The sequence below is a fragment of the Bubalus kerabau genome, chromosome 15, assembly GCF_029407905.1.
Source record: "Bubalus kerabau isolate K-KA32 ecotype Philippines breed swamp buffalo chromosome 15, PCC_UOA_SB_1v2, whole genome shotgun sequence".
NCBI lineage: Eukaryota > Metazoa > Chordata > Mammalia > Artiodactyla > Bovidae > Bubalus > Bubalus kerabau.
In genome coordinates, this window is record NC_073638.1 from 26,831,787 (window position 1) to 26,845,004 (window position 13,218).

General features: G+C 52.3%; 1 long non-coding RNA gene and 1 other non-coding gene across 2 annotated transcripts in view; both read right to left on the reverse strand.

Moving 5' to 3' along the window:
• The window catches only part of LOC129628707 (uncharacterized), a 104,917-nt gene that overhangs the window by 35,734 nt on the left and 55,965 nt on the right, over positions 1–13,218 (reverse strand). The window lies entirely within an intron of this gene.
• On the reverse strand, positions 12,963–13,050 carry LOC129629407 (Z6 small nucleolar RNA). Its single transcript, XR_008703233.1, has one exon. It is a non-coding gene; the product is annotated as a Z6 small nucleolar RNA (small nucleolar RNA).

The window sequence follows — 13,218 nt, forward strand, 5'->3', positions numbered from 1 at the left end:
AAAGGACAAGTCAGCTCCGGACAGCCCTCTCCTCAGAGCTTCCTGAGTTGCCCAACTCCCTCAGGGTAAAAGCTAAAGCTCCTGCATAAACACCCTGAGTAATCTCACCCCTCCGACCCATAACCTTTCTGAACTCCCCCTGAGCGTTGCCTCTTACCTGCTCTGACGGAGTTCACAGCATCTCCTTCTCACTCTCCAAACACATAAGATGCCCTTTGGGCCTCAGGGCCTTTGTACTTGCTGTTTCCTCTGCCCAGAACATTTTCTTTCTTTCTTCAGTCAAGGGCTTTTTAAAAAATTATTTGGCTTTGCAGGGTCTTAGCTGCAGCATGTGGGATCAAGTTCCTTGATCAGGATTGAACCCAGGCCCCCTGCATTGGGAGCAGAATCTCAATCACTGGGCCACTAGGGAAGTCCTACAAAACATTTTCCTTAGATGTGTTCACATTTCACTCTCTCAGGCCTGAATTTCAACATTACTTTCTCAGTGAGTCTTCTTAGTACCTCTCTCTAAATATCCAGCCACCCCAACACTCCCCACTCTTTTTCCCAGTTTCACTTCATCTCACCTTTTATCTGAAGCTGAAACTCCAGTATTTCAGTCATCTGATGCTGGGAAAGATTGAGGGCAGAAGGAGAAGAGGGCATCAGGATGAGATGGCTGGATAACATCATAAATGCAATGGACATGAACTTGGGCGAACTTCGGGAGATGGTGAAGGCCAGAGAAGCCTGGCATGCTGCAGTCCATGGGGCTGTGAAGAGTTAGATATGGCTGGGCAACTGAACAACAATACCTTTTATCATCATCTTCCCTGGTGGCTCAGATGGTACAGAATCTGCCTGCAATGCAGGAGACCCAGGTTTGATTCCTGGGTTGGGAAGATCCCCTGGAGAAAGGAATAGCAACCCACTCCAGTATTCTTGCCTGGAGAATCCCATGGACAGAGGAGCCTGGTGGGCTACAGTCCATGGGGGTCACAAAGAATCATCGGACATGAATGAGTGACTAATACTTCCACTTTAATTGCAGTACTAATTCATCTAGTTCATTGCCAGGATCCTTCACAGGAGTGCACATTCCATGAAGGCAAGTTTTGACTGTTTTGTTTTCTATTGTATCCTAAGCACCTAGAAGCATCTTGGCAGATGGTAGGTCCTCAATAACTATTCACTGAAGGAAGGAAACATCCCTATGCTGTTGGCTTCTCCCACTTCCCCGGAAGTGCCTGCAGCAATGCTTCTTCCAATACCTCTGAAGATTCCCACCCTCTTGGAAAATTAGTTGTCCTTTGGACTCAGACTGAGCCTACCAGGAGAAGGAGGGCAGGGAAGAACAGAGTGGGGATTTCTGCCAGGTTCAGAGTGGGCAGGATATGGACAAAAGGAGATGCTTCTGGGTGGCAAATGCCCTGATCACCATGGCCCCAGAGTAAAGTCACCATGATCTCTAGCCTCTACTTTGGTGAGGACACCACACACATACACATACACACACACACACACACACACACACACACACCCTGGTTTCCTTCTCCAGTCATTGAAGTTTAAGAAAAAGATCTCCATAGACAGAGGATGGATTCCATTCCCCGCTGTCACCATCGGGCTCTGCAGAATTTAGTGTCTGCAGTCACCTCACCAAGCTGCTGAGACAGAGTACCCTTCCCTGTTACAAGTGCTCCTCCTCCTACCTGCTCATCACGAGTGAGGTGAGGGTCTCAGGTGTGGCCACCTTTGTAAATACCATCCTACTGAAAAGCATCCTTGGTGCTCACACAACTTTTGCTGCTTTCTACCTATAGTTGAGAGGGTGGGGCAGGGGAGGCTGAAGAAACGAAAACAAAAGGATGAAAACCGATGCCCCTGTCGCAGGCTGTTAGGCAAAGCACCAAACCGTTCCAGCCAAGTTGATTTCCCGCTGGAGCAAAGGCCTTTTGCAAGTTTGCATGCTGAGTCACTTCAGTCGTGTCCGACTCTTTGTGACCCCATGGACTGTAGCCTGCCAGGCTCCTCTGTCCATGGGATTCTCCAGGCAAGAACACTGGAGTGGGTTGCCATTTCCTCCTCCAAGGGATCTTCCCAACCTAGGAATCAAACCTGGGTCTCCTGCATTGCCAGGAGAAGGAGGACAGGGAAAAACAGGCAGATGCTTTATCATCTGAACCACGAGGGAAGCCCATTTGCAAGTTTAGACTAACAGTGAGAATCACAGACAACCCTGTAGCTCTGAGGTACTGTAAGATCCCTGTCTGCCCACCCCGATCTGGGCAGGTGGAACCCAGGGCAAAACACACACTTTTCAGGCAGACCAGCCAGGTTCCCATGACACTGTAAAGGTGGCTTGGGACTGGAAGGCCCTGGTCTGGAAGAGGCAGCCTGGCTGTTGCAGCGGGCGTCCTGGCCCCAGCTGGGTGAGCCCGTCATCATTTATAATTGAACTGATTGTGGGCCGTCCTCACTGTCGCTGTCGCTTGAGCCATTTGATGTCGTTGAGCCTTTGTAAAAAGGAGAGGGGTGGGAGGGAAGAGGTAAAGGCAGGAGAAACAAAAGGAGTTTCGTAACAGAACTTCAAAAAAGCCAAGTGTTTGAAAAGATCTTTGCTAAGGTTCTGACCTACTTTACATGCGGATAAGCCATCTCCTTCGCTTGCAAAGGAAAAAAAAAAAAAAAAATCCCGCACAAAGTGGTCGCAGCTCTGTTCAGCAGAGCTCGGGCTGCATTGCAGAAAGGGGCTTTAGTGCTGTAATCAGAGGCCATTTAGGAGCCATGATTTGGGTAACTGTATAAGATTTCAACCTCTCTGGTGTAAGCCTGGAACAAGGGGCTGCCAGAGAGAGACGGCTGGGGCTGAGAGAGGAGGTATCGGACAAGAACAGCTGTAGGGAGCACACCTCTTCACTCTGGAACACCCGCTAACACCCTGCCCCAGCTGCACACCTGGGCTCTGACCACACCCCTCCCAGCCAGGCAGCCTTGTGTTTCCTCCCTGTGCTTACACCTCAGATCATGCATCAGGGGGCAGCCAAGAGTGAAGGTTCCTGATCCAGCACCTGGCACACAGCAGGTGCTCAGTCATGGTGACTCTCTTCTCTGTTTCTAGAATGAGTTGGGAGGAATCATCCCATCCTGCTCACAGATTCTCGGGACTCATGAGTGCCATCTGGGGCCTCCAGCACCCAGTGATTAGGACATACATATGAAGAGTCAAGGCACCAGGCCATCTGAAATCAGAGCAAAGGGGGCACAGAAAGGGCAGGACAGGAGGCACAGGACATGGGGGCAGAGGAACAAGGGATGCTCTGCAGAGAAAAGACAGGGACGGTGGCCATGCTCCTTCACCCGCCACCTTGCCCCACGGCTTCAGAGCCCCACTGGTCTAGAGGGTACCACACCCTGACCTTGGTCCCCAAGAGAGAGAAAAAGCATGATGTGGGGGACATTCTAGGACAGCTACAGTGTTTGAGAAATGAGATGAGCTGGGAGAGATCAAAGGGGAGAGAAGGAGAAACTCTTGGGAAGTTGGGCTGTTTGTTGTCATTAAAATAACAGATATTGTTAATGATTTTATTATATCGTCCTCGCATCAATCCTGTGAGGTTGGTACTTCTAGGGAGAGGGGCTTCCCCAGTGGTTCAGCAGTAAAGAACCCATCTGCAGTGCAGGAGATGTGGGAGATGTGGGTTCAATCCCTGGGTGGGGAAGATCCCTTGGAGGAGGAAATGGCAACCCACTCCATTATTCTTGCCTGGAGAATCCCCATGGACAGAGGAGCCTGGCAGGCTGCAGTCCATGGGGTCACAAAGAGTCAGACACTGAGCATGCATACATTCACGTACTGTTAGGAAGCATTATGACTCCCATTTTAGAGATGAGATGACTGAAGTCCTTTAATATTTATGTATTCATTTGGCTGCTCTGGGTCTTAGCTATGGAACTTGGGATCTTTCTTGTGGCATGTAGGATCTTTTTTTTTTTTTAAACTGAAGTGTGCGTCTAGTTCTGACCAGGGATTGAACCCGGGCCCCCTGCATTGGGAGCACCGAGTTTTAGCCACTGGACCACAAGGGAAGTCGTAAGACAAACTCTGAACTGTTCAGAATCTCACAGCTAGTCTGTGAGTCTGTCTGAGTCAAAAGTCTGGGCTCTCAAGTTACTTGATATTGCCTCCAGAGCTTTTGTATTCATTCAATAAATATGTAACAAGCACCCACTGTGGGTGTCAGGCTCTGATCCAGGCTCCAGAGATACAGCAATACACACAAACAAATAAGCCTGCGACCACATAGCACCCACACAGGTCCCTCCTTTTCCCCGCATGAGGAGGGATACTCCAGGAATGTACGCAAGGGAGGAAAACAAACTCTTTTGATCTCAATCAAATTCAAGCATCTAAGGGTAGGTCAGTGTCTTTCGAAAATCTAATCATTTTGTGAATTCCAAACAAAGACAAAATTAATTGTGGATTATCCTTTGGCTTCAGGTCGCCCTCTGAATGCGCTTAGCCAGCAACTGAGCCACCACTGGCTCCCTGGGCCTTAGTCATCAGGGCTTTGAGGGTTCGCGTGCCCGGTGCCTCCTCCAGGTCCCTCTTCCTCCAGGTCATTGACTGACTGGTCTGGTGGTGGGGGTGGGTATCCTTTGCCTCTCACCCCATTGCTGTTCATCTGTGGGTCATCTAATCCAAGGGCAGGACAAAAAGGCCAGAGCTCAGCCAATCTCTGCAGCTGCTGCTGCTAAGTCGCTTCAGTCGTGTCCGACTCTGTGCGACCCCAGAAACGGCAGCCCACCAGGCTCCCCCGTCCCTGGGATTCTCCAGGCAAGAACACTGGAGTGGGTTGCCATTTCCTCCTCCAATGCATCAAAGTGAAAAGTGAAAGTGAAGTTGCTCAGTCATGTCCAACTCGCAGCAACCCCATGGACTGCAGCCCACCAGGCTCCTCCATCCATGGGATTTTCCAGGCAAGAGTACTGGAGTGGGGTGGCCCTCCCAATTCAGGCAGGACTAAACTCCCAAAGAATGCTCCAACATCTCAGCTCAGGGCAAATGTGCAGAGATCTCATAAGCTAAGAAATGCTCATGCTTTTTGGTCTCACCTACCACTCAAGGAAGAGAAGGAAATGGCAACCCACTCCAGTATTCTTGCCTAGAGAATCCTGTGGACAGAGGACCCTGGTGGGCTACTGTCTATGGGGTTGCACAGAGTTGGACACAACCAAAGCGACTTAGTAGCAGCAGCAGCAGCACCACTCAAGGCATTATCACAAATAACCTTTACACATTCCGCACAAAGACATATGCCTAAGGATGTCTGATTCAGCCTTGTTTATGATAATAAAAAATGAAAGCTCATATATATAGATATATAGACAGCTATAGGAATAATGAAATACCCCATAGTACAGCCATGCTGTAGAATACTATATATCTGGCGAAAGGAATCAAGTGGAGAAACAGACACTGCCGTGAAAGATGCAAACACATTCAGTAAAAAGGCAAGCCACAGGGACTTCCCTTGTGGTCCAGTGGTTAAGAATCCCCTTTCCAGTGCAGGGAACCCAGGTTCAATCACTGGTTTGGGAACTAAGATCCCACATGCCTCAGGAGAACTAAACCTGTGCACAGCAACCACTGAGCCCACGTAATCTGGAGCCTACAAGCCAGGACTAGAGAAGCCCACAAGCTGCAACAAAGATTCCATGTGCCACAACTAGGACCCAATACAGCCAAATAATTTTGTTTAAAGCAAAAAAGGCAAGCTACAGCACAATGTGTTTGATATTTGTTGTTGCTGTTGTTCAATCAGTCATGTCCGACTCTTTGCGACCCCATGGACTGCAGCACGCCAGGCTTCCCTGTCCTTCCCCATCTCCCAGAGCTTGCTCAAACTCATGTCCATTGAGTCAGTGATACCATCCGACCATCTTGTCCTCTGTTGTCCCCTTCTCCTCCTGCCTTCAATCTTTCCTAGCATCAGGGTCTTTTCCAGTGAGCCGACTCATCGCATCAGGTGGCCAAAGTATTCAGTCCTATATTTTTTAAAAACCTGTGTGCCTGTTGGTGGGGTACACAATTTCAAATAAGATAATGCATATATAAAACTTTAGCACACTGTCTGGCAAATAGCAAGTTCTAAATATATTTGGCTATTATTTCCAAATACATTTTTAAAGGTGGGGCATAAGGAAAGATCTACACCAGGCTCCCACCTGGTGCTTGCCTCTGGGGACAGGAGTGAGATGCGGATGGTTCTGAAATGGAGCGTCCTCCACAGGCTGTTCTCAGTGTATTGTCTGAATGCCTTACGTCAGCATGCATAATTTTTGCAACTTTCAAAACATAAAAGGGGGAGGAATGCGCTGAGCTTCATTTTCCCAAATACTGTCAGAAGAGGAGCTTTCCTTGATCCTAGGTCCTTTGGTCTTTGAAAGTTCTTTCTGGTGTGCTCTCTGAGTGCCTTCTGAGCAGCTTCAGGCCATGACTTTGCTTCTACCCGCCTTCGCAGACGAACTGAGAATGCCTCACCACGCCAAGGAGCTTCAGCCACTCGGCACCCGCCCCCACCAGGATGCTCAGTATCACCCTGGACACTGGACCACAAGGGGCCAAGTGGTGAGAGCTCTTCCCTTCCCCCAGTTCAGGCCATCAGTTTAGTTGATGGCTCATAAACACACCTTTGCAGAGGAATCCATGCAGAGCCTTTTGACCACTGCTTCCATGGTCCAGGGGTCTCTTTGCCTAAAGATGGTGGAGAGGGTCAGGCAGTTCCAAGAGAAGGGGATTTCCTGGGCTGTAGCCCTTGACGATGAATGGCCCAGTCCTGGCCACTCCAGCCCCCTGACCTCTTCACCTGCAGAGGGCTGAGAGTTGGGGAATGAGGGTAGGGAGAGAGGACGGGGAGGCAGGCAGTCCCAAGCAGCCAGCCCACTCCAGCCTCCTGCCCACTGGAAAAAGGTCCCTGCCTGAAGGGGTGCTCCCTGCTGCCTTGAAAGCCTCTCCCGCCCTTGTAGCCTTGGCCCTGCCCAACTCCAAGCATCCATGAGATTTGGGGTGTTTGGGATGACGCTCAGCCATTGAGCGCAGTCCTCAGCAGCTCAGGGGCTTCCCAGGTGGCACAGCAGTAAAGAATCCACCTGCCAAGCAGGAGACAAGAGTTCAGTCCCTGGGTCAGGAAACGGCAACCCACTCCAGTAATCTGGCCCAGAGAATTCCATGGACAGAGGAGTCTGGCGGGCTACATTCCATAGGGTCGCTGAGTGACTAACACTTTCACTTTTCACTTTCACTCAACGGCTCAGACCCCTAGGAGACCCCGAAATGGATAAAGCAGATGGATAAGTGGATAAATAGATAAATCAGTCATCCTTTGGGAGCTGCCTGGAGTGAGGGAGGGGGAGAATCTTGGAAGGTGCCTGCCATGTGCAGTTCCAACTTCAGCCCCGGTCCACCAGGACCCTGCGCGGGTGAGAAGACACAGGTCCCGGCTCGGACACAGCAGGATCCGCTCCTAGATGACCTCCCCAGACAGGGGAGACTGGGACCTGTGCCAGCCTGTCTCTGCCCACCCTTCCCTTTCCACCTGGGAGTCAAAGGAACAGTGGGCTTTTAGTCACTGTGAACCAAAACAGAATTTTCAACATTTCCAAAACCTTACTATCATCTTCACTGGCTCTGAGTGTTATTTCAGGTAAATACAACGTTCCCATTTTACAGAAGAGAAATAGACATCACAGTCGCAGCCACACAAGAGTCAACGGGGGACCGATGACCAATTCTCCTGACTCCCAGCCTCCTTCCATCAGACCGAGCTGGCCTGCCTTACCTAACCCCTGAAGCCAGGCCCTCCACCCGGGTTACCTGTACCGCTATCTGAAAGCACCTAATACCTACCACCCAAGGGATCAAATCATAGACACCCACTAGAAAAACTGTTCCAAAGGCTTAGAATCATAGCCTACTAGAGATTTTCTGGTCCTCTTATTTTACATGTGAGGGAAGTGGGATCCGGAGAGGGGAAGTGCTTTGTCCAAGGCCACACAGCAAAGCAGAGCTAGGATTCGCCCTCCAGCTGCACCCAGAGACTCACCAGGCTCAGGGTGAGACCGTCCTTGCCCGTCTCTCCTGGTAGAGCCTAGGCAGGGCCGCTGTTTTCTTCCATCGTAGTATATGGAAGTTTTTCAAGGGTGAGGCAACTTTGCGCTTCCCTTGCTCCTCTCTTGTGCATCACAGAGGCCATGAAGGATTTTCATCCAGAAGATTGTAAGCGTCTCCGGCTGCTCTTGCGATGAATCTCGCCTACCCCCACTTCAGGCAGAGCTGCCCCAGGAAAATGCCAGGATGTGGGGACCCCCGGGAGGTATCACAGCTGCTGCCCACAATCTGGGTGCCCTGGAGGGGGGACTGAAACTCAGGGTTCCCACTTTAGCCTCGGTCTCATTGGTTCATCACACATTAACGTAAACTGAAAACTAAAAGCTTTTCTCTGCCTCCTGGGCAGAGAAAGCTCTAGAGTGGGAGTCCAGAGGCCCGGGTCCAGCCTGAGCTCTGAAGCAACTTCCAAGACGCCTTGGGCAAGTCTCCTACACGTTCTGGGTGTTGCGGCCCCACCTGTGCAGTGAGGACATCAGGCCAGATTATCTCTAGCATCCCTCCAGCTCTGCCAGGCCCAGCTCCGTGGTTTAGGAAGCAGTAGAGAGTCAAGTAAAGCCATTAGGAGTAGCGAAGAGATGGGGGTTGCATAACAGTCATAATGCAGTTTTCTGCAAACAGGGACTATGTTCTAGGAACGCACCTAGGGGCTGCACACCTGTTCCTCCTTTTGATCCTCACAAGGATTTTGGAGATCCTACTATAATCTTCTTTATTTCACAAATGAGTCAACTGAGGCTCAGAGAGATTAGGCAATTGTCTGAAGTCACACAGTCTGTAATCAGTGAGGTCGGAACGGCTGACTTTTCTCCTTCACCTTTCCCCCCACCACACACCGCACCACCCCCCAGGGGGCGGCCACCTCGGTTCTCAGGGCCCGCCTCTCTAAATCGGCTCTGGGGTTAGTGGGGCCTCCCTCGCCCTCCTCTGATGTCATCATCACAGCCCTAACTTTCCAGCACTTTCTCAGCGTCAGACTCTTGTCAGACCACAAGTCCCAAATTTTGCTCCAGAGAAAATGACCCTATCCCACCTCTCATTCAAGCCCTTACTGCTTCTTGCCCCTCGTTTACCCTCCCCTCCTTGAGGTCCCTGCCCATGACCCATCCCCAGCCCCTTTCCCAGGGACCCCACATTGCCTAACTCCTGTGACTTTAATTCCTCCCCAACTGCTTTTCTCAGCTTTGGGGCTCATGACTTCTGGGGTGGAGGTGTATCCAGCCTGCCTCTTTCCTGTGCATCTTCTCAGAGTTATCCGGTATCGGCTGGGTGCAGGAGTGAAGGGAAGGTGCCTGGATGTTCACAGGTGAGATCACTGCAGGAGGGCAGAGGGGACACCCCAATGGGCTCCACCGCAAGGGGTCTGCGATAGCACCCGGTGCCGAGGAGAGTACTTATGAGTCACTGGCGCTGCTCAAGGTGGAGGAGAGTAGGCTGGCCCCCAGGCGTACCCCAGGGAACAGAGGGGAAGGAGAACTGGAAGGAAAAAGCCAGAGGACTTGCTGATTCATTATAACCTGGAAGACCAGAAGAGGGAGCAACAGAGGATGGCACCAAGGTCTAGGGAAAACGGGGTGATGGGAGAACTGTGGTGAGCCACATAGAAATCGAGTTGTTCACAGAAAAATCTGTGTGTGTATGCGTGTGTGTTTGTGGTGGGGCAGGAGAGGATGGAGGATCTTGTTTCAAACACTGGTTTTGAAATGACAGAGGGATTTTCAAGTGGAAATGCCTACTGAGTGATTAGAAAAGCAGGACCCAGAGCAGCAGGGAAGGCAAGGGGCAGGTCATATAATTACTGTGCCCTGAACTCTAAGCTGAGCGTGGGGGCCCCAGGCTGCCCCCTCTCCGGCCCCACCTGCCCCACCCGGAGCCTGAGTCAGCCAGCCTCAGTGGAAATTTGATGAGTGAAGCCAGGTGACCGCATCCTGAGATAGGGTCATCCTGACCCTATAGAGATGACCGCACCTGGGGGCAGCCAGGGTGTGTGGTGTCCACAGTGGCCGCACTGCAGGGAACAAAGGGAACAAGGAAAGCCAGGGAATCCCTGGCCATAAGAGGAGGTGAGCCTGCAGAGGGTCAGACGGGCTGGTGGAGGTGGGGGCAACACTGGGTTTAGAGGGGAGAGAGAGAGAAAGGCAGGTAAGCTAGAAGAGAGAGTAGGGTAGGTCAAGACTGGTCCTCTGTTCCAGTCAACAGTGTGGATGTCGGGAGGGACCTGGGCATGGATCAAGGCCCTGCCTGACGAGGCGGCGGTGCGGAGGGCGTGGGGAGAGGAGCCGTGGGCCAGCAGCGACAGCACCAGGAGGCAGAGGCTTTCACCGAGACAGGAGTTTCGCTCTTGAAACAGGGGGCTGTGTGCACGTTGTGGGGGAGAGAGCGGGACTAAAGATGGCCGCGCAGGCCCTGGGAGGCGGGGGGTCCCAGCGGTGCCTGGAGACTCAGGTCCCCAGAGACCGCAGCCTCCTCCGGCCAGAATCACAGCTTCAGACAACGCAGCAGCTTCCTAAGACCTCAGGCGTTCTCCCGAACGCCCAGGCAGAAGCAGGAGTGTGGCCAACATTCTAGCTGTCTCTTCCGGTTCAGTGAATTCTGGTGTCCCCCCTCCAACACACACACACACACACACAGCAGAGTCCCCTCTGCTTTCAGCAAAGGCCATGCAGCAAGTCACTCTCTGAATCGAGGAGTGGCCAGCACCCCTTTGAGCAGATATTCCCCAGATGGGTAGGGACGAAGGGACCAGATCCCCCAGGGAGCTGCCTTCACTCAGACCTCCCAGAGCCTCCATCCCCTCTCCTAAAGGCACCTTCCCTTCCCTGGCCTTTTCCAAAATCAATCCCGACATCTCCTTAAATCGAAGTCAGCCACAATGAAAGGGTGGTGCGGAATTTTGTTTACCAATCCTGGCATCTAATTAAAATTAGCTGATGGTTCTTCTAGTTGGTTTTTTTGTTCTGACTATTTTTAAGCCGGAGCTGCTACATCAGTGCAGCCACTAGTAAGCTGTCAAATCAAATTTTCAAAAGCAAATTGCTTTTATAATTAATTTAATTATTATTACGGCTCCCAGTTTTGTGTTGCCTTAATGAACACAAGCAGGTTTCACCCTCTGCTTCTCCCCCACACACTCACTTAGCACCCCCTTGCCTCCCCAGACCCACCTCCCACCTCTCCAGTAGGAGTTGGGCAAATGGAAAGGCAAGAAGGAAAGCAGACACACGCGCCCAGGCCCCCTCCGCGACCACCCCCCTCCCCAGCAGCTACCTCTCTGACTCACGCCCTCACCCTCAGAGTGAGTAATTAAAGTTCTGCTCCCTGTTATGGAATAAATGGTACATGTTTTAATTACCCCGAGCCTACCCAGGCATCCTCACGCCCCCACCCAAGACTGTGAATCTGGTGGAGTGGGGGAAAGGGTGGGGGGACAGTTCCGAGAAAGAAAGAGCTTCTGTGACAGTGACAGCGGTCTGTCTCCCGGGGTCTGGAATCCGCTGGGGAACCGTCAGTTACTAAGGAAACTAGGAGGAAGAGAAGAAGGGAGAGAGGCGGTTGGATCCAATTTTGGGCGACAAGTGTGAGGCATAAAGATGTTGGACCCTCTGCGCATCCTAGATGCTCGGTGGCAGCATCTTCAGGGGTGGGTAGGGCAGGTCATCAGAGAGGGGTCACCTGGAGGCCACACCCTTCTCAGGAGCCCAAGGCAGGTCAAGGGGATGGAGACACAAAGGCAGGAGCAGCGATGGGCCGGGACAGTGACCAGAAGCTGTGTGTGTGTGTACCACCCACAAGCACACAATCGTTCACACCCATGTTTGTGCATGTCCATGTTTTTATCCTTTTCGGTCTTTGGGGTGTTTTCTTTTTGTTTTCCTCCTTCCCAGTTTGCAACTTATCTCACTTCCATCTTTTCTCCTTTTTCTGGCAAGCATGGTTCTGTCCCCTTCTTTTCTCTCTCTCTCCTCTCTCCATCTCTGTCTTCATCTCTGTCTTCTCTTCCCCTGCTTCTCCATCTGCCACCCTACCCTGCATCCCCCAATCTCTCTTTCTCTGCTTGTCCAGTTAACCCCCCTCCCAGGCCCTCCCTCTCTGCCTCTCTTTCCCTGTCTCTGTGTCTGTCGGACTCTGGCTCAGACATGACGCTGTGAACTGTAAGGGCAAGAGACCTCGGGACACAGGAGCATCCCTGCCTGCCCTGACTCCCCTCCCAGGCCCGGCTGATTCCTCCTGCACCAAGGAGCCACAGCACCCAGGGCTTCATTGGATCAGCTCTCAAAATCCAATGCTGTGGGGAGGGAGGAACTTGGCCCATATAGGTCCCCATTGTTTCTGAAACAGAAGCAGAGACCAGGAGAGAAGGGAAGGGCTAGGGGCGGGCCCTGAACCAGCCCAAACAAGGGGGAGGGGGAGCTCCAGCCAGTGAGGGAGGCAGGGCTTATTTCTGGGCTTTTGGCTGAAGGACAGACAGGAAGCTCCACAGAATGAAGGGTGTGAGTCACCAGCGCAGTGGGGCTTGGGCCTGGCTGGTGGCAGGGCATTCTGGAAGCCATTCAGGAATCCCATGAGCATGCCAGTTCCTGGGGAGAACCCACCATTCCCCGGAAAAAGCCGTTCCAGGTGAGGCTGGGCCCTCCCTCATCTTCCGATGGGCAGGGGGGACCCACGCCCTTTCTTCAGGAAGCCGGGGCTGGGACTTCTGCGGCCTCACTCCTGCTGCAGAGCCAGCTCCTTCTCCACCTGTCTTCTCATCTCTTCTCGGTCTGCAGCTGACCCAGGCTTGGATCCTTTCCTGTTCCCCCTCCTGGTAAAGAGAGGGCCCAGGTTCCGTGTGGCCTGACCCCTGGCTCCCAGGATCCCTCAGGGAGAGCCCAGTGCTCCGGAGGGACAGAGCACCACACCCCACATCCCGCAAACCCCGACACCAGCTGCTCAGAGGGGCCGGCAGTGGTGGAGGACCACTCAGGCTGCCCTGCCCAGAGCAGGAATAGCCTAAGAGGTGGGTTGCCTTTCTCTCCTGGACCAAGATTTTGGGAAGCCTGGGAAGGTAAGAGGTCCATTTCTGTCCCACC